Source organism: Sarcophilus harrisii, chromosome 1 (assembly GCF_902635505.1).
Source record: "Sarcophilus harrisii chromosome 1, mSarHar1.11, whole genome shotgun sequence".
Taxonomy (NCBI): domain Eukaryota; kingdom Metazoa; phylum Chordata; class Mammalia; order Dasyuromorphia; family Dasyuridae; genus Sarcophilus; species Sarcophilus harrisii.
The window spans coordinates 556,410,180-556,431,404 of NC_045426.1; the positions used below are offsets into that span (position 1 = coordinate 556,410,180).

The 21,225-nt window shown below is 36.8% G+C and overlaps 1 protein-coding gene across 3 annotated transcripts in view; it reads left to right on the plus strand.

Moving 5' to 3' along the window:
* SSR1 (signal sequence receptor subunit 1) overlaps positions 1-9,474 on the plus strand; it is a 63,396-nt gene extending 53,922 nt beyond the window's left edge. For all 3 annotated transcript variants that reach the window (XM_031946889.1, XM_031946890.1, XM_031946891.1), the window contains one exon: positions 7,758-9,474. The gene's annotated coding sequence lies outside the window, so the exon portion shown is untranslated. The remainder of the gene's footprint in view (positions 1-7,757) is intronic.
* Positions 9,475-21,225: the final 11,751 nt, after the last annotated feature.

Here is a 21,225-nt window from a genome sequence, read left to right on the forward strand (position 1 = left end):
ACAAAGATATATACTCCAACCACCATCATCTTTTTTTCCAAACGTGGTGGCAGGGGTAGAATGGTAAGGGTTATTAGAAAGACCTAATTGTCATTATATCTGTGTACCAAAATTAATACCAAAGTTTTTCTCAAGTAAAAATAAATTTGATGAGATGGTATGGTATCTTTCCATGCATTCAATACTTTCAAGAATGATGGAAGTGAAGTATGAATCTGCTAATTATCTTTTTTTCTCTCTCTTTCATACTCAACAAGTACCATATTGGTTTGTTGGGTTTTGTTTTTTTAATCTTCCTTTAATATATGAGCTCTCTCTCTCTCTCTCTCTCTCTCTCTCTCTCTCTCTCTCTCTCTCTCTCTTTTTTTGGTGGGGCAATTGGAATTAAATGACTTATCCACAGTCATACAGTTAATGAGTGTTGAGTTGGTAAGGCTGGATTTGAACTCAGCTCCACCTGACTCCATGGCCAGTGCAATATGAGCTCTCTTTCAAAGGAAAAATATGTATAAATATTTTAATACTTTTACAAAAATATGTATACGCATACACTGAAAAATACATTAATTTACCATATAAAATGTATTTACTGTGGATTTTATTACATTTTAAAAATGCAAATAAAGATGTTTTATTCATCTTTATCATTGCTGCTGTCTGTCACTTGTCGTTATTCTTTTCCTCCCAGACTATTCATTTTCATACTATTGCAATTTTTAAGCAATGGATAACAGATTTTAGAAGTTAGTATTTCCAATGTAGTTCAAATCTAGTTGTACAGAATGTCTGCCTCTGGCTTTTTAATTTTTTCACTTGTCAAGATGTGACATTTCTCCAATTACTTGAAGGGTATATAGCTGTGATAATATTCCACATAGACAACAATTTGATATTATAAAAATCTTTTTAGCTGAAGGATTGAATACTTTTTAAATATACCTCAGATCTGGCACTATCCTTTTTTGAAGAGCTTTAGGGACACTCTGATTTCCTGTGATTGATAAACCAGTTGGCCATTCAGTTAGTCATTGTCCAACTTCTTATTGGGTATCTCAGAATCACTCTTTTGGGGAATGATTCTCTTGGAATTTTTTTTTTCCATCTCAGTAGCAGTTTTCAACTATCAGCCAATAAACCTAACACTTTTTGAAGGCAATTTTTTTTTCCATTTTCAGTGGCTGCTGTTGTCACGAGAGTGACTTGCCCAACATATTGAAAGTATGGATATTTCATGATATCTGATTTGGGAGTGGGAAGCAGGGGAGGGGGTGGTGTAGATGTGTGATTCAATCTAAGGAACAAGTACAAAAACTCCTTCCCCTAATGCAGATCAGCAATTTATCTGCAACATCTAGTCTGAGAGTTGCCTGAGACACTAAGAACAACTTATCTATAGCCACATTACTGGTGTATGTCATGGGCAGAGGCTGAAATCACTTAGCTCCTCCTGACTTCGCAGTCTCTCCCTTTATTTACTATGCCAGGCTGCCTCTCTAATGCTAAAATGATATTTGTATATTTTCTAATAGCAAAAGAGTTGGTAGTCTATCATCTCATTAAAACTGGATGGTAATTGACTACATCTAAATGTAGGACTTTGCAATTCTCTGGCACCATCCAGTGACTGTTTTAAATGCATCCAGTCATTTTTGGCTGGATGTCACAATTCCTAAGGCCATCATTTGAATGGCTTTAGGCTGATCAGCTTTCCATTTTGTCTTGGTTGTTTTACAAAGGAAAATTCATACTGAACTAACTTTAGAAATGTCATTCTGAATTTTCTTTTCATGTATCCAATAACATTCATTCTTTTCATTAATACTTTCTTCCCTGATGTTGGTAAAGTATAATTAATAACTGCTTTTTACAATTTAAGTTCATAATTGTATCTTAACCCTAATTCTCCTTCCAGACAGATACCGCCCCCCCCCAAATATAATTACCCCTAACTTGACAATAACTAATGATGAGAACTAAAGGGTTTTTTCATGAAAATTATCAAACCTTCCAAGTTCCTTCTGCTTTTGAAATTTCATTTGAAATAACACTGTTTCTACTTGTACTACAAAGAATATAGTTCTACACTGCACTAGGGTTTTATACAAGCCGAATTTGAGAAAAATGCTTGGCATCTCTGTGGACCAATGTGATACTTGAGTTCCTACTATAGACTAAGCATTGTATATGTGTGATTTAGGGCCAAGTAAGAAAAACAAAATAAATATTTAATTTAGTTCAGAAAATGTTTTATTTAGCCCTCATCATATGCAAGACACTGGGTTTAGCACTGAGGATAAAAGATAAAAATGAAAAATAGTCTTTGCCTTTAAGAAGTGTATGTTCTACTAAGGACATAAACAGATAATTTGTGAAGGGAAAAATCACTAAGGATTGGAAACTCAGGAAAAGAAAGGGCACGTAAGTTGAATCTCAAAGGAGCCCGGAGATCCTAAGTGGTAGATGTGAGGAGAGGATGAATTCCAGGCATGGCAACTGATAGTAAGTGAGTTTGTTTAAAATACAGGTCAAATGAAAGGAAGTCTGGAAAGGTGGGAGCCAGATTACAGAGTTCTAAATGCTAAACTGAACTGTTAGATGTTTATCTTAGAGATAGTAGGGAGGCACTGAAGATTTTTCTGCAGGAGAGTGTCATAGTCTGACCTGCCTTTTAGGAATATCAGGTTGGCAGTTATGTGAAAGGTGCAGGATGAAGAGACAAGAAACAGGTAAGAGGTGCCAGCTGAAAGAAAGAGAAGGCTACAAGAAATTTGGAGTTACAGTTTGACGAGATTTGACCACTGATTAGATGACTATGAGAGGGAAAAAGAAAAAGAAAAATCATGGCTTCCTCCAAGGCTGAAAACCTGGAGAAATGGAAAGATGATGGTACCCTCAACCAAAGTAAGAAAGTTTAGAAAAGAAATGGCTTTATGAGAAAGGATGAGTTTCACTCTGTCTTACTGAATTTGAATCGCTGACAGGATATTAATGTGAAGAGAATTGTTGTTTTCCATTCAGTGGTATCTCATTCTTCATGACTCTGAGGTTTTCTTGGCAAAGACACTGGAGTGGTTCACAGTTTCCTTCTTCCTCATTTTACAGATGAGGAATTGAGGCAGATAGGTTAAGTGAACAGTCCAGGGTCTCACAGCTGCTAATTATTCAAGGCTGGATTTGAACTTAAATCTTCCTGACACCAGCTCCAGCACTATCTATTGTGCTGAGAATAGCAACTGACATTTATGTGATGCTTTGAAGTTTGCAGTGTTTTTACATGACTATTATCATTTGGTCTTCACAGAAAACATGTGAAGTAAACACTAGTTATTACAGATGAAAACTTTGAAGCTGAAAGAGGGTAATTGCCTCTTGCATTGTCAGCTACTGGAATTGAAAGGGAGCCTTCATGACTTCAAGACCAGGACCTGGGTCTACTATGTTGTCCTGCTTCTTCTGGTGGCAAATGGTCATAGATGACTAACATTCAGGAAAAAGGTTAGGGTCAGATATATAGATTTCAGAACCACCCGTAAAGAGATAACTGAACCTCTGAGAGCTAATGAAGTCACTAAGGAAGTGAGGAGGGTCTAGTCCAGCCTTGAAAGACATTCATGCTGAATGAACAGGAAATGGATAACAGTACAGCAGAGACTGAGCAATCAAATAGTAAGGAGGAGAGTCAGAAAAGATTATGTAACAGGAGTGGATGGTTTAACTGTCAAAAGCAGCAGATTAACAAAGAGGATGAACTTTAAAGAATCACCTCTTCCTCAAATCATTAATTTGCAAGCAACCCTAATGAGATTAAAATGTAATTGTGAAATGTTTAACAAAAAAAAAAGTATAGTATAATATAGATGTTAATTTGTAGCTTTCTAAGTATACTAGAGGCTTTCCATTTGAATTTGACACTACTGATTTAGGCTAACCCCAACATTCAATAGTCAAGGAAATGGAGTTGCCCAGAGATTAAGTGACTTATCCAGTATCCTCCAGGTCTCAAGAGACAGAGGCAGATTCTAGGCCTAGTTTCTGTTACTTCCAGCCTAGCCCTCTTTCCACTACATAAAAGTATAGGAGATGCTGAAGGGATTTGATAGATGGAATAGGGAACAGAAGATACTCAAGCAGAATATTCCTTTTCTCTGGAGAGTAGGAATCAAAGCCTGCCACTTAAAAAAGGACCAGGAAAAAGATTATTTAATTTCCTTTAAGAAGAAAACTGGAATGTTGTAGAGAGATAACAGGGAAGAATAATAGAATTGATACAATGAGGGTACAGTTGAGATCAGATACATTTGTAGTGTACCTACATAGGGAATAATGCAGGAACACCAGGGTTGGGGTTTATAGAAACAGCATTAGGATAGTTATTCAAGAGATTCCAAGGAATAAGATAGGATCAAGATAGAAAAAAGAAAGGAAGCTGAAGCCAGACCAATAGTGATTGGCTGGAAGAGCAGAATGGATGGAATGAAAAGATCTGAAGGTAGTGAAGGAAAAAGAATAGATAGATCTACAAGTAAGGCAGAGAGAGGAACAGACTTAGAACTTCACAAAGAAAGAAACTTAAGAGATCCAGATCACAGAGTCATCCTTCTTCCTAAGTGAGAGCTAAGATGTGACCATTCTTAGGTGTGGCTAAAGTAGAGTAAAGGGACAGGTCTTGGGGTTAGGAAATTGCTGTGCTGGAGTCTCTGGGTCCAGAGCCTGGATAATGACAGGGATTGGGATAGGGGGAGGAGAAAAAGACTGAGTCAGGCACTGAACTCTGAGAAAGGTGGGGGAGAGGGACAGGTAACCTGAAAAGCTACAGATGTCTGCATCAAACTGGACAGGCAATACAGAGTGATGGAATGATCCTCAGACAAGAAGAGCTTGCTGAGTAATGACTTTACAAAAGAATGACTTAGAAGCTGCCATGAGGAACAAGAGGGGAAAGAAGCAGGGTGAGGGAAATGGACTAAATTGTAAGTAATAGTTTTAGGAAATCTCCAAGAAAATGACATCATATTAATCTGTATGAGACTGTTGAGGAGTCCTAAAATTTAACATATTTCTAGAATGTAGTGGGTATTTATTAAATGTTCTTTGGTTGATTAATTGGCTTAGAAATGTCTCAGGATTAGTTGTCAAAAGGTGCTAGCATCTGAATTTGTCTCCCTAAATAATGAACTTCTCTACATTTTACAGATTTCCCTTTTTTTTTTTTTTTTTGCTAATGTATAATTTGTACAGATTAATTTTAAAATGTTTCATTAAACTTGGCATTTCTCAAAATCAGACAAATTTAAGGAGTAAAATGAATGGTTTAGGACCCAAATCCCAAAAATACCAAGTAAAAATAAAAATCTTATCTGGTTTCAGTTCATTATTATATTCAAGGCCCTGTGCTATGCACAGAAATACAAAGGTGAATAGAGAACAGTTCCTGTCTTCAAGGAATTTACACTCGGATAGAAGAGATTAGGAGAAAAAATACTATGAAATAGAATGTGCATAGAAAAGACTCAACATGCTAAAGAAAAGAAAAGAAAGAAAAAAGACCCAAAGATAGAAAACATTTGATGGAACAGTCAAGCAGAGAAAGCCACAAAGAAAAGACTGGCATTAGAACTGGAATTTAAAGAATGAGTAGGATTTTCAAAAGGCAGAGATGGAAAGGAGTGTATTTTCTAAACATAAGGAAGAGTCATCAGATGCATGGAGAAAGAAAAGAATAAGTTCTGGAGAAGTAAATGGATTTCTGCTTAGCAGTATTAAAGACTGTATCTTCTAGGATACTAAGTGTGATATGACCTAATCATGTCACCACTCCACTCCCAACCCCCTGCTCAATAAACTTCAGTGGCTTCTTATTAACTCCAGGATCAAATGCAAAATGCTCTCTGTCTGGCATTCAAAGCCCTTCATAACTTAGCTCCTCCAACTTTTCAGGTCCTCCTTCACCTAAGTCCCACTAAGTTCACTCCAATAACGGCGGCCTCCTGGCTGTTCCACAAACAAGACCCTCTTGTCTCTTGTCTCTGGGCATTTTCAGTGACTGTTCCCTTTGTCTAAAACACTCTCCCTCCTATTCTCTGTCTCCTGCCTTTCTTAGCTCCTTAAAATCTCAATTGAGATTCCATCTTTTATAGGAAGCCTTTCCCAAGCCCTTTAAATTCTAGTACATTCCTAGGTATCATGTATTATATAGCTTGTATTGTATGTATCCCCTCTGTTACAGTGTAGGCTCCTCGAGGGCAAGGACTTTTTGTATCCTTAGCACAGTGCCTGACACAGGCATTTAATATTTTCTGGTTGGTTGATATGACTTTTAAACATGTTGTTTATAAAGTTTGGGAAATAAAAAGAAATAGATCGTCTAAAATTCAACATTTTCTTTGCTTATCTCTACCACAGATGCCCAGGCATCTGAGTAGCACAGTGAAGCTCTATTCTGGGCCTAAAGACAGGAAGATGCACATTTAAATCTGGCTTGGGACACTTACTAGCTGTGTAATCCTGGGCCAAATCCCTTAAGCTTGTTCACTTCAGTGGATAAAATAAGGATGATAATAACATCCTACATCCCAGCATTGTTATGAAAATGAAATGAGGTAATATATGGAAAACACTTAGAACAGGGCCTCCATACATAGATGCTTAAATGCTTGCTGCTTCCCTCATACTTTTAAAGAATGACATTAAAACATGAAGTCACTCTGTAATATTTAGTAGCCTTTTGTATCTCTTAGTCTTTGAATTGCTATTGTATTTGTTATTCATCCTTCCAGTCGAATGAGAAGTATTTCTTAAATGCCTGTTATGTGCCAGGCACTATGGTAAACACTGGGGATTACTTTAAAAATTTAAAAAGGAATTTATATTCCAGTGGGTAAGAGAACATAAATATATTAGAACATACAAGATAAATAGAGAGTAGAAGAAAGGTAATCTTAGAAGGGAAAATAATAAACATTTATATGGTACTACTCTATGGCAGGCACTGTACTAAGCCCCTCACAATATAGATATACCTATCTAGTATCCCCATTTTTACAAATGAGGAAACTGAATCAAGCAGTGATTTTTTTTTTAATTTTTTTTTTTTTTTTTTTTTTTTTTTTTTGGCCATAGTCACATAGTAAGTGGGTGAGGCTAGATTTGAACTTAGAACTTAGGTATTCTTGACTTTGGGCCCAGAGTTCTGTTCATTGTGCCACCTAGTTGCTCTAAGACATAATGGCATGAGTATCTGGGAAGGGCCAGCAAAGGCATCTTGGAGGTTGGAAAGGAGAACATCCCATGCTGGGCAAGTATTGTTAAAAACAACAACAACAACAACAACAAAAAAAAAAAAAATCAGGAAATAAAATTTATACTGAGCAAAAAACACTTTACAGCTAAAAGTTCTGATAATTAATCCTTTTGGTGGAGTGAAAGTAGTTGATGCTAATAGCTCAAATAAAGTTGGAAAACTTTGCCTTTCATTGTTCTTAATATGTGCTTCAGAACATTACATCCCAACCAGATAGAGTCTTTTCAGGAAATCCTGAGATTTTTCTGCCATAGGAGGAGTTTTATATGGGCAATGTTTTGTGTGAAATATTTTATTTTTAAAAACTCTCATAAATGAATCATACACACCAAGCCTCTAAGTCTTATTTTACCTTTTCCCAACAGCATGTATTGCACATACTGACAGGAAAAAGTGATTGATTTCTAATAGTTTCTTTAAAGCTTTTGATACAGCACTCTTTCCTTTGTTTTTTCAGAACTCACAAGGAGGAGATGCACTGATGTAATCAGACCTCTCCTGCAACTGTACCACCAGGTGTGAGGGCAATTCTCTCCAGGTGACCTTGCTACAAGTAGAGATAGACAGTGGTTGGGATGACCAGAGGAATGAATACTCTTTTCTCCTCTGTTCTGCTATTCCATGAACTTACTACAGTGGTACCAACATGATCACCTGTCTGGGATGATCATCCCTAGGGAATTCCTCTATAACTCACAGTCTGTGGTTTATGAAGAATAATCATCGTACCTTGTTTACAGATGGAGGTGTCTCAGCTACACACTTCGCCTTGGCAGCCAGCAAGCAGAGTGATGGTCACTGTCAGATAGTACTTTATGGTTTCACCATATTAGTTTATGGTTTGTGTAACATAACTTGTAGGTTCATTAAGTCCTATTGTTTCTTAACTTATTTACAGCCCTCAGGGAGACAAATGGCCCCTTACCAAGCTGGCCCATTGGTGGTTGCAACATGAACCTTAGCAAGAAACCAGTTCCATCCTGGAAAATATTCAAGAACTTATGTCTTAGGAGGTTAATCAATTTAAACAGTAACTTATGTGGAGAAAGAATGTAAGAACTAAATTGAGTAATATTTCATGCAATGTACATTATGATGTACTGTCAAAATAAGAGTGAGTGGCTTCAGGATTGTGTTCTTACCTTATGACTTCTCCTGAGGTCCACTGTTGGGATGCTCTGAAATTACTCTGCTGTTCTCTCCAGCTAACATTGCTGCATGTAGAGAGAAAGAACAATGCATGGAAGGACCAGAATCTTCTCTGATCTGCTATTAGATAAATACCCTTGGGAGCATTCAGCCACCATCCTAAGGAAAACACCCCATACAGGTAATCCTTAGAGACAAGAGACAAAGAGAATTTAGGTTGGACTATCTCGTTTTCTTTGTCCATCTCCTCCAAGACTCTTGTGGATCTGCTGGCTCCTCCAACCTTTCCAATGACGCAGATCCCAGTCCTGCTCATCCTATGCAACACACCTCCACATTCCACTGAAAATCTGCTACAAGCAAGCCCACTGCACATGCTAGGAGCTTCCCCTAAAGTCTCGTCACTGAGGATACTAGTCGAGTATCTGGGCTGTCCAGAGTTAGCTCTGTCCTCTCCACATGCTCAGTCCACCTTCTTTTCAGTCAATTTACTGATGGCCTCCTTTTTGCTCCTTCCCCTCTACATCCTGACTGTTTCAAAGTGGCTCATGTGAAGGGAGATATTTAGTGTTACCTTGTTTATCTTCAATTAATTTAAAGGGGAGAGGGCCTGACGACCCTCCACCATTCTGCCAGAATTAATTTACATGGAGTAAAATTTCCACCAAAGCAAGCTAGGTAGAGTACTGTGAATTTGGGCCATTTGTCAGAGTTCTTAGTGACAGTGAGTCACTGGTGCTCTTCCTCTTGAACAAAAGAAAAAGAAAAAACAATAGGTTTCCCCATGGGCCATTTGGTAAAATGCCAAATTCTCTTGAGATCAGTACAATCATGCCAACATTTTAGGCACAAAGTCACTACCTGTATTTTAAAGGTTAAGAGACTATAGGATCTAAGAACAGTAATTTCATACCTTCATAAACCCTCATCTCTTTTAAATGGGAGAAAATGAGCTGTATTTCTGGTCAAAAACTTTTATTTTACATCTATATTGTGCACATTAAATGTTGCCCATTGCCACTTTATCTTCTAAATCTTTTTTTTTTCATTTCAACAATATCTAAAAAAGAAAAAAAGGTGATCTTTTTGTTATACTGTCTCCCATTGCCCACAACACGTTAGTACTGTCCCACATATTAGAAATCACTTCAAAATAAAGATAAAATAACTTTTTGACCATCATGTGGCTACTCTAAAAAAATTTTAATTTCTGTGATAGTGGTTAGTTTATACTATATTTACAAACCTTGACTTTTATTAGCATCCTTTTATTTTTCTTTTTTTTGTTTGGATCCATAATCTCATTTGTAGAGGAGCACCTACCAATGCAGATCAGTGATACTTCTGAATTTTAATAATCTTCATTGTCTAGAATATTTAGAAGCAGGTAGGTGGTTCAGTAAATAGGCACCTGAGTCAGAGTCAGGAAGATCTGAATTCAAATCTAGCCTCAGTTATGTGAACCTGGACAAATCACTACTTGCTATCTGCTTCAGTTTCCCTAGCGGTAAAATGGGGACTGGAACAGCACTTGCAAGGTTGTTGTGAGGATCAAAATGAGGTAAAATATGTCTCTCCTCAAGACCACTTAAATAAAAGAAAAAAAAAATAATCCCTGTATCAAAGGCGTTTTCAAACAAAACAGATTTCTGAATCCGCTATGTGCCAAAAAATATTTCTCAATCTGTATTCTGAGTCTTTGTGAAGAGATGGTTAGGTAGCCTGCTTCAATCATGAATCTTTCAGCATATAATGTCTTAGTACAGTAATTTTTTTTTAATTTAATAGCCTTTTATTTACAGGATATATGCATGGGTAACTTTACAGCATTAACAATTGCCAAACCTCTTGTTCCAATTTTTCACCTCTTACCCCCCCACCCCCTCCCCTAGATGGCAGGATGACCAGTAGATGTTAAATATGTTAAAATATCAATTAGATACACAATAAGTATACATGACCAAAACGTTATTTTGCTGTTAGTACAGTAATTTTAACAGTATGTTTGTTCCCTTCCCCTAAGTGACTTGCCCAGGGTCATTTAGTCACTATGGAGAGAGGCATTTTTGAACCTAGCCCTTCTAGACTCCAAGACCAATCCTTTACCTACTCTGCCACCATGTCCCAGCATCCTGTGCGGAATAACAATAAAGGAACACTTGGAAATTACAAAGTATTTTACCAAGGACTATTTTGTTCTCAAATAACCAAGAAGCTTCCAAGCAGGTCAAAGTGTTTGGCAGTAAAAAAAATTTTTTTACCTCCTTCAAGTACACAACAGGAGGATGGTGAAAAACCTAATTTTACAGATGCAGAAAGGAGGCCCAATGTTGAAAAGACTTGCATAAGACCATCGCACAAATCAATATCATAACCAAAAAGATAACACAACTTATGGAGGAACAATCACCTTTTAAGAAGCAGGCAGAAACCTTGAGTATAAGTTAATGATAGATTGGCTCTTTAGCAATTCTAGCAAGAAGGCTCCTGTCATGAGAACTCTAGGCTAAAAGGATTATTGCCAGAGGGCTGGCTGGCAAAGGACTCCATTCTAGGTCACAGCAATTTAAAAAAGCAGGTTACTCAATCATTGTCTTTTGCATCAATACCAACACTGCTGAAAATATGCATCCTTCAAATAGTGAAATATATGTTTTACAGATATTATCCCTTTACTTAATGTTATCTTTTTCAATGAACAAAAGCCCATTTTCTCTCCTAAAGACCACTTAAATTAAAAAAAAATAATAATAATCCCTGTAACAAAGAGGCATTTTCAAACAAAACAAATTTCTGAATCAGCTATGTGCCAAAATATATGTCTCAATCTGTATCCTGAGTCTTTGTGAAGAAATGGGTAGGTAGCCTATTTCTTCATGAATCTTTCAGCATATAATGTCTCCTGTTCTTTACACAACCTTGTGAGGTAGGGTAGTGCTAATAATATTATCCCAGTTTTTCAGGAAAGAAAATTCAGAGAGTCTCAGTGACTTACTCAAGATCACATAGGGGAAAAACACAACCAGGTTGTCAATCCAGATCTCCTAAATGAAAATCTAGTCTTTTTCCTATCACAAACTGAAGGAGATAAAAACAAAACAAATCTCAACAATAAGTCATGGTAAGAAGATACTTTGTCAAGTGCTTTGCTCAAACCAATCTTTAGTACAGGCAAGACTATAAACATTTTTATTCTTATAACTTCAAAGAGACAAAGCAACATAGCAAAGATAAATCTGCTAGTCAATCCCCACCAACCCCCCCCCCCCACAACAATGGGTGATGAAAGTGATTGCCACTGAGAAGAATGAAGAGATCCACTGGACAACTAGTTAGGGGGTTTGAGAATCTAGGGGGAAGACTGGTATCTAAGTTGGGAACAGTCCTGTGTACCCAGAAAAACAGAAGTGGGCAGAAACCTGTTACTGTTTCCCATAAGGATGAAATGCACTGGAACACTGTCAAAATTAATTTTAATTCCATAGAAAAGACTTAATAAACAATTATGAAAGGACAGAGTTTCAGAAATGACTCTTGGGCCTTTTTGGATACCTGGTTTTACAAAATGTAATAGAGATAAAAGACTCCCAATCAATGCAAGGTGGCACCCCTTCTGATGGTCTTAGAGAATTGCTAGGAATTGCTAGTGACTTGTATAGGGTCACTCCATCAGTATTTGTGACAGGCTGATTCCCAGCCTTAGAGTTCTCAGAAAATGTCTAGCTGCTATTCCATACTGCCTCCTCAGGCTTTGCAGTAATAGGTAGTTAAATACAAAAAAGAATTTGTTGATTAACTTGTGACATGATATGGCCAAGCCATCAATTTTAAGTTCCCAATCTGCCTTTGACTATATTCTCCCCTTCTTTTATGAACAGTATTCATTTCTCCAATGATGGCACCAATATTGTTTACCCAGAAAGTCAAATGAGCACACTGGAATTGCTGCAAACAGTAGCAAGTATAGGATGTCTGTTCAAGTGCTTGGAATAAATCATAAGAGAAACATAATCTCCCAAATTTAGCCTGTCCTTCCTTAAGGAAAAGGATATATCAAATTTACATAGTGCTCTGTGTTGTTGTTTTTAATACTACACATAGGATTAAAGTATCTGGCAGAGGCACTTATAAATCCTACACATAGATTTACAGAAAGGAATTTAGAAGCTAGTCTAAATCCTTTATTTTACAGGTGAGGAAACAGCTCGGGAAGGTTGAGTGCTTTCTCCAGTGTCACACAGGTACTCAGAGGATTTGATCTCAGATCTTGTGGCTGTAAGCTCACTTTCTACAATTCCATGAACTGCAATACCTTTGATTCTCACAATAATCCTGTGAGGTAGATACCATAGCTGGTAGTATTTCCATTTTATAGATGAGGAAAATAAAACTAAAAGAACATAATTTTCCTCTAGTCACGAAACTACTTTGGGAAGTATTCTCTTTCTACTAGACCATATGCCTTCCTTACAAAAAGGACTGAAAATTCATATCCCATTGAATTTCACAAAAAAATACTCTCAATGAATTGGAACTTCTGAAAGCTATTTGTGATTTCTTAGCAGGACTTTCTTCTTACTGCCTTAAGATTATAAATATAACCTCGAACTTCTCTCTGGTATCAGAAAGGACTCTATACATTAAGATTTCTTGGGTCAGCATCACCCCCATCTCTTCCCAGAATATCTGTGCTTTCCTATGAACAAAGCTCCAAACAGCAGATCATGCTAAGATGAAAAAAAAGTGTCTAGCTTGGGAAAACCTTCAACAAGCAGTCACTGAATGTCAGGACTGGCTTGATTATTAATATTGTTCTGACATACAGTTCCCCTTGCAAAGGGCAAAGGGAAAGTGAAGAGGGAGCAGCACCAAATATAGAGACAGAAAGTCAGGTGTGTCTGTCACAGTAAATGCATGCATACTCCAAGCCCTTCTAAGATTACTCTCTGTGAGGCAATACCAGAAGTCAACAAAAGAGGGACTCAGCTGCAAGTTAGAATAAATACTTCCAGCCCAAGCTCCCTACCCACCAGCCACCTTGCTCTGTCCCCAAAGCTCTCTACAAAATTACACGTGGCTTTTTTTTTTCTTTGCTCTCTGAAAACAAAAATTGTCCAAAAACAAACAGGACACTTACTCTAGTTATCTTAATCTCGCATTTGCATAGTATATAGACTTATTTGGGGTCCAAATTAATAAATGACATAAAAGTACTCTGGATTTGGGCTATAAAGTTGTGAGTTTAATTCTGGAGATTGTTCCCTTTTTTCCCTGAATATTTGATCATCTCTAAGGTGCATTCTCTATTTAAATACTACAAATGATTCTGACTGGATAAATTTCAATGTCATATTATTACATTCTCTCCTTCCTAACCACTTTCCCAATCATGTTATTTTACTTCCTTTCACTCCTTTTTAGTCCAAATGACCTGTTAGTTGTTTTTCCTATGTGATATTCTATCTTTCATCTCCTGCCTGTGCATTCTCTGCAGTAGACTCCTTCCTTAGCCTTATAAAAGTCCTGACTTTCTTCAAAGCCAAAATCAGGTTTCCCCTTGTACTCAGGCCCTTCCTGTTCCAGATAGGCAATTTACAAATCAATTTAGATCCTGATGTGTTTAAACTAATAAAAGGTTAATAATATATTTTAAGTGCTTTCCCCTCCTCTGGAGAACCTGATTCTTTAACATTTTCTCTATTGACTGAGTTTAGCAGGAGTGGAATAAAAGGTTCAGGGAATTAAATATTTACCAGACTGAAGACCTGCTGAGTGGATGCTAATAATGATAATGATTGCCATTTACACACACATAGATCCTTAAGATTTCAAAAGTGCTTTAAATTCATTATCTTATTTAAGCTTCACCAAAAAAAACACACACACACACACACACAATTATCTTTATACAGGTTATTTCCCACTAAAATGCAAGCCCCCTGAGGGCAGAGGCTGTTTAATTTTTATCTTTGAGTCCCACATTAGCATGTAATATCTAGCACAGCACTTATAAAATGTATGTTAAATTAAATCATATGTGAAATGAGTTCCCAGATTTCCAAATTACTATGAGTAGCATTCGCTGACGTTTATTGTCAGTTCTCTCATATACCAAAAAAAAAAAAAAAAAAAAAGAACCCCCCCCAAAAAAAGAAAAAATTCCTAAAAACTCATACCCTGGTACCTTGGAGCACAGCCAAATGAGAGTTTAATGAAAAACCCTCAGTAAAGTTAAAGCATTATTTACCATGAAAGTGAGATGCTTATTGTGGTGAAGCTAACTTGAAATCTTGACTTGAATGTGTGCAATTCTAATTTGCTCTGTATGAAAGTGAAAATAGACACCAGTTGAACCCCATAAAGGAAGAGCAGATCAATCATTGTGCCATCTCTATCAACACAGGATCAGAGAATTCTCAAATGGAAATGATTTTAGGGGTGGTGAATCCATTCTCCCCACTTGACAGAGGAGGAAATTTCAGGCCCAGAAAAAAACATGACTTGCCATGTGATTTACCAATGTTAAATGAATAATCATGTTAAAAAAAAAAAAAAAAAAAACAACCCTGCTTGAGGAATCCTTAATTCCAAGATAACTTTGTGGTTTTATTAATCAACCAACAAATGTTCAAGTTTGTACAGCATGCCAAGAAATGTTCCCAGCCCTCTTGGAGTTTAAAATTCAATTGGAGAGACAAGACATAAACATATTAAAATATAAAACTGAAGTTCTACCCTAGCACTTTTTCACAGGATTGAGCTAAACTTGGTGGTATGCCAATAGAGCGTCACACTAAAAAGGCTTCACATATAGACTATTTCCCTTTGTGTGTGCATAGGATCTCTTACACATGTGCACACAACTTAGAGCCAGATTAAAGTGAAAAGAAAGACTTGTCACCAGAAAGTTAGGCACAAATAATAAATTTTGTTAGTCATGACAACTCAAAACTTTTAAAGTGTGAAGAGGTAGGTCTGTAGGTAAAAAAAAGTACTCTTAAAGTACATGTAGCTAAGTACTTAATAGTGGATACAAATAATTCATGCTATAATAATACCATAGAATTAAAACACTAGAGTCAGGAAAGTTTGGAGAGCAACTGGTCCAATCTCCCATTTTACAGATGAAGAAACTGTGGACCCAAGAAGGAAAGAACACTGAACTGAAAAGGTTGAGGGGTTTCGTGGATTTGAGACCTGAATTGTATTGAAGGATGAGATAGACAAGGCTATGAATTTATTTTTTTTTTTAAGGATATGAATTTAAAGAGCATTTCAATGATACATGAAAAGATTCAGAGACAGAAATGCATATGGGAAATTCTCAAGTCTAGCTGAAGTAAACCATCCATGTGGTAGAGTTAAAAAAGTAAACTGGGATTAAGGAATTTGCATTTTATTTAAAGAAAGTTATTGAAGGTATTTTAGTTAGAGAGAAACAATGAAATAAGATCATTCAGATGGTAGTGTGTAGGATGAAATTACAGGTTAATAAGACTCTCCCTATTGGTCAAAATTGGGATTAATATCCAGACCTATGTATACTTATTATGTATCTAAGTTATATTTTAATATATTTAACATCTACTGGTCATCCTGCCATTTAGGGGAGGGGGTGGGGGGGGGGTAAGAGGTGAAAAATTGGAACAAGAGGTTTGGCAATTGTTAATGCTGTAAAGTTACCCATGTATATATCCTGTAAATAAAAGGCTATTAAATTTAAAAAAAAAAAAAAAAAAGAAAAAAAAAATCTCCAGACCTATTATTGGGCTTCAAAGTGTTCGTCTAAATGTGAACCTCTATCCATAAATATCTAATTCAAAAAACCAAAGCTGAACATCTCAACCAGTATACAGAGTTATAAGAAACTGCAGTGACTTACACCAAATGTATAGTGTTTTTATTTTGCCACAAGTGAGTGATTGTTATCTGTTTCAAGAGTAGGCTGATCTTCCTAAAGTAAGTGTATGGCTCCCTTCTACCCCTAGTTGTTAATGGAAGCAAGAATGAAGTTTCGATGGAGAGGAGAAAGATATTGGAAGAGATATTACACAGAAAAGAAAAGGGAAAAAAAGGGATTAGCAATACAATTAAAACTTGGTAATACATTTGAGACTTTTTTTCTTTTAAAAACTTTAATATATTTTTCCAATTACATGTAAAAATAATTTTTAAACTGTTTTTCAAATTTTGTGTTTCAAATTCTCTCTATCCCCTCCCTGAGAAAGCAAGCAATTTGCCATAGGCTATACATATACCATCATGAAAACATATTCCTAAATTAGTCCTACTGGGAAAGAAAACACAGACCCCCCCCCAAAAAAAAACCCTAAAACCAATAATAAAATACCAAGAAAATATAGTTTTAAAAAGCATGTTTTGATTTGCATTCATATATCATAAGTTCTTTCTCATAAGGTGGATAGCATTTTTGATCCCAAGTTTTTCAGAATTGTTTTGGGTCATTTCATTGCTGAGAATAGCTAAATCATTCACAGTTGGTCATTGTACAATATTGCTGTTACTATGTACAGTGTTCTCCTAGTTCTGATCACTTTACTTTGCATCATTTCATATAAATTTTCCCAGGTTATTCCAAAACCCTCCTACTCATCAATTCTTTAGCACAATAGTATCCTATTACAATTATATGCCATGACTTTTTTAGCCGTTCCCCAATTAATGGTCATTTTTTCAATTTATAATTCTCTGCCACCACAAAAAGAGCTGCTATAAATATTTTCATACAAACAGATTTTTTCTTCTTTTAAAAAATCTCTTTGAGATCCATAGCTAGAAGTGGATATGCACAGTTGTATAACTCTTTGGTATAGTTCTGAATTGTACCTCAAAATGATTGGGTACTCCACCAATAATTCATTAGTTGATCCAACCATTCTGCAGAGCAATTCAGAACTATACCTAAAGGGCTATAAAATTGTGCATACCCTTTGATCCAGCAGTCTCATTACTAAGTCTCTATGCCAAAGAGATGATAAAAGAAGGACAAGGTCCCATATGGGCAAAAATGTTTGTGGCAGTTCTTTGTGCAATGGCAAGAAACTGGAAACTGAGTGGATGCCCATGAATTACAGAATGGCTGAATAAGTTAGGGTATATCAATGTATGGAATATTATTGCTCTGTAAGAAATGACCAGCAGGATGATTTCAAAAAGGCCTGGAGAGACTTACATGAACTGATGCTGAGTGAAATGAGCAGGACCAGAAGATCCTTATACACAACAACAAGATGATTATGTGATGATCTACTATGATAGACATGGATCTTTTCAACAATAATGTGATTCAAGGCAATTCCAATAGATTTGTGATCGAGCTTTCTGAATTCAGAGAGAACACTGTGGAGACTGAATGTAATTCGCAACATAATATTTTCACCTTTTTTGTTGTTTGTTTGCTTTTTGTTTTCTTTCTCATTTTTTTCCTTTTTGATCTGTTTTTTCTTGTGCAGCAAGATAACTATAAATATGTATAAAACAATTGTACATGCTTAACATATATTGGATTACTTGGTGTCTAAGGGAGGGGATGGGGGGAAAGGAGGGGAAAATTTGGAAATAAGGTTTTGCAAGGGTGAATGTGGAAAACTATCTTCACGTGTATTTTGAAAATAAAAAAACTGTAATTTAAAAATAAAATAAATTTGCAATAGTGGCAGCAATCTCCAGACCTCTCAGCCCATAGAGGCCAAGGACAACTCGGCAGGAAATGTTTGGCACTAGAGTGTAAGGGGAGTCCCAGCCCAGGATCAGGCTATGAGAGCCACTGAATCAAGAACAGTGATAGAGGCAGTTTCCAGAGATCTCAGCACACAGTAATGGGGTACCAGAACAGCTAATCAGAGGGAGATTTTAGGGTCTCCTTGTTGGCACTATGGCAGGACTCTGTTGGTTTACTGATACTCAGATCTGGATAGTAGTGCTGACTAACAGTACATGTCCCTAGAAGAATCTCTGAAAACAGCCATACAAAATCCCTAAAGCTTGAGACATTGCATCTTCTACCCTGGAAACAGAATCCTATTTTAACAAAGAGTTAAAAACCAAGTAATAGGCTGGGAAAATGAGCAAACACACACACACACACACACACACACACACACAGAAAAAGATTTTGATCATAGAAAGTTATTATGGTGACAAGGAAACTCAAAATACACCCTCAGAAGATGATAAAGTCAAAGCTTCTATATCCAAAGCCTCCAAGAAAAATAACTGGGCTTAGGCCAGGGAAGAGCTCAAAAAGGACTTTGAAAATCAAGTTAGAAAGATGGAGGAAAAATTGAGAAGAGAAATGAGAGTGGTGCAAAAGGAAATGCAAAAAAATAATGAGAAGAATTCCTTAAAAATCAAAATTGGCCAAATGGGATAGGAGGTACAAAAGCTCACTGAGGAAAATAATCATCCCACTGTATCCTATCATCATCAGATCTCCTTTGAAATATATGTGTTCAGTTCTGGGGACTTTAGTTTAAGGGAACTTAATCAGAGGGTAATCAGAATGATTAAGAATCTTGAATACATGTTGTATGACATTAATCTATATTTGGCTCTCTTCTTTGTTGCTATGGGATCAAGATTCCAGCTTGAAAACAAGGAGGCCATGGTTAGCCTGGGAGAAAAGAATCAGGGAAATAGGATAGCTAATGACCATGTGGAAGAAGGATTAAACTTGTTTTGTTTAGTCTCACAAGGAAGGAAGAAACAGGTATGGAAGTGACAAAGAGTTAAATTTAGACTGGATATCTACACTTTTGAGGTGGGAAGTTTTTCCTTCTTGGAATTTTTCAACAGAGGATGGATGACCACTTAACAGGTGTGTTATAGTAGGGATTTCTTCTGTGTAAGGGCTGGACTGCTTTACTGCTAAGTTCCCTTCCAAAATCTAATTCTGTAATGATAATAAATAGCACTTGTGTAGCAGTTTAAAATTTACAAAATACTAACTATACAAGTAGGATACTTTCTAGTTATACCACCTCCCATCCTTAGAATTTGTAGTATATTCCCAGAGAAGTTTCCTGGGGTTTTATCCTCAGGTCAAAGGGTTCTTTGTAGGTCCACGCTTCTAAAACTTTGATTCTCAAGCCTCCACCAATATCCACACTTTAAAAAAAATTTATTGAAGCTTTTTATTTTCAAAACATATGCATTGATAATTTTCAACATTTACCCTTGCAAAATCTTGTGTTCCAATTTTTTTTTATCCCTTTTCCCTACCTTTTCCCCTAGATGGCAAATAATCCAATATATGTTTACCATGTGCAATTCTTCTACATATTTTCACAAATATCATCCTGCACAAGAAAAATCAGATCAAAAAGGAAAAATGAGAAAGAAAACAAAATGCAAGCAAGCTACAACAAAATGAATGAAAATGCTCTTTTGTGATCCATACTCAGTCCCCACAGTCTTCTCTCTCGGTGCAGATGGCTCTCTCCATCACAAGTCTATTGGAACTGGACTGAATCACATCATTGCTGAAAAGATCCATGTGCATCATAATAGATCATCACATAATCATCTTGTTGCCATGTACAATGATCTCCTGGTCCTGCTCATTTCACTCAGCATCAGTTCATGTAAGTCTCTCCAGGCCTTTCTGAAATCATCCTGTTGGTCATTTCTTACAGAACAACAATATTCCATAACATTCATATATCATAATTTACTCAGCATCCACTCAGTTTCCAGTTTCTTGCCATGACAAAAAGGGCTGCCACAAACATTCTTGCACATACAGGTCCCTTTCCCTTCTTTAAGATTTCTTTGGAATATAAGCTTAGTAGTAACACTGCTGGGTCAAAGGGTATGCACAGTTTGATAACTTTTTGGGCATAATTCCAGATTGCTCTCCAGAATGGTTGGATTCGTTCACAATTCCACCAAAAATGTATCAGTGTCCCAGTTTTCCTGCATCCCCTCCATCATTCATCATATTCTTTTCCTGTCATTTTAACCAATCTGAGAGGTGAGTATCTCAGAGTTGTCTTAATTTGCATTTCTCTGATCAGTAGTGATTTGGAGCATTTTTTCATATGACTAGAAATGGTTTTAATTTCTTGATCTGAAATTTGTCTGTTCATATCCTTTGTAGTGTCCACACTTTTAACAGCTAATAGACATAATAAGTTCAAAGCATTATCCTTTACCAAGATAGTCTAGTAAGAATGGTGACTCCCAACACTCCCCAGATAAACTTGGGATCTACCCTCCCACAAATAACATAGCTTCAGTGGAAAGAGTGGGGCACTTAGAGTATACTGGGCATGAGAGGGTCATGGGTCAAAGCAGCTTACCTTCTGATGTTGCTAGCTTAACATCCTTCCTCTTCCGTATCCTTATGCTATCTCCTGAATACAGTCTCTTGACAGCAAGGTTGCTTAGCTGGGCTCGCTAGGCCCAGTCCTCTCTGCAGTTTGACTTCCAGCTGCTAAATCTCTCATTAAGTCATACTTAGTTCTTTTCTCTGTTGCCAGGAAGCCATACTCCAACAGCCACATCCATGGATTCTTTATCTTCTGGCCAGCTCTCTGCTGGCTATGGTGTCTCCTGCTGGGCAGATAGCTTTATGGCCATACTCCTTAGCAGAGGAAGATGGGGGAGGTAAAGAATAGAGGGAATTCCCTTCTAGGAGATAGGTTCTTCTCCCACGCTTCTAATCTACACTCTTTGAGGTCATACTCCTTGAAGCTCCTTCCTACGCTGATCTTCTCCAGAACTGGATTTTTTCTAGAGTACGGGCCCCATCTTCA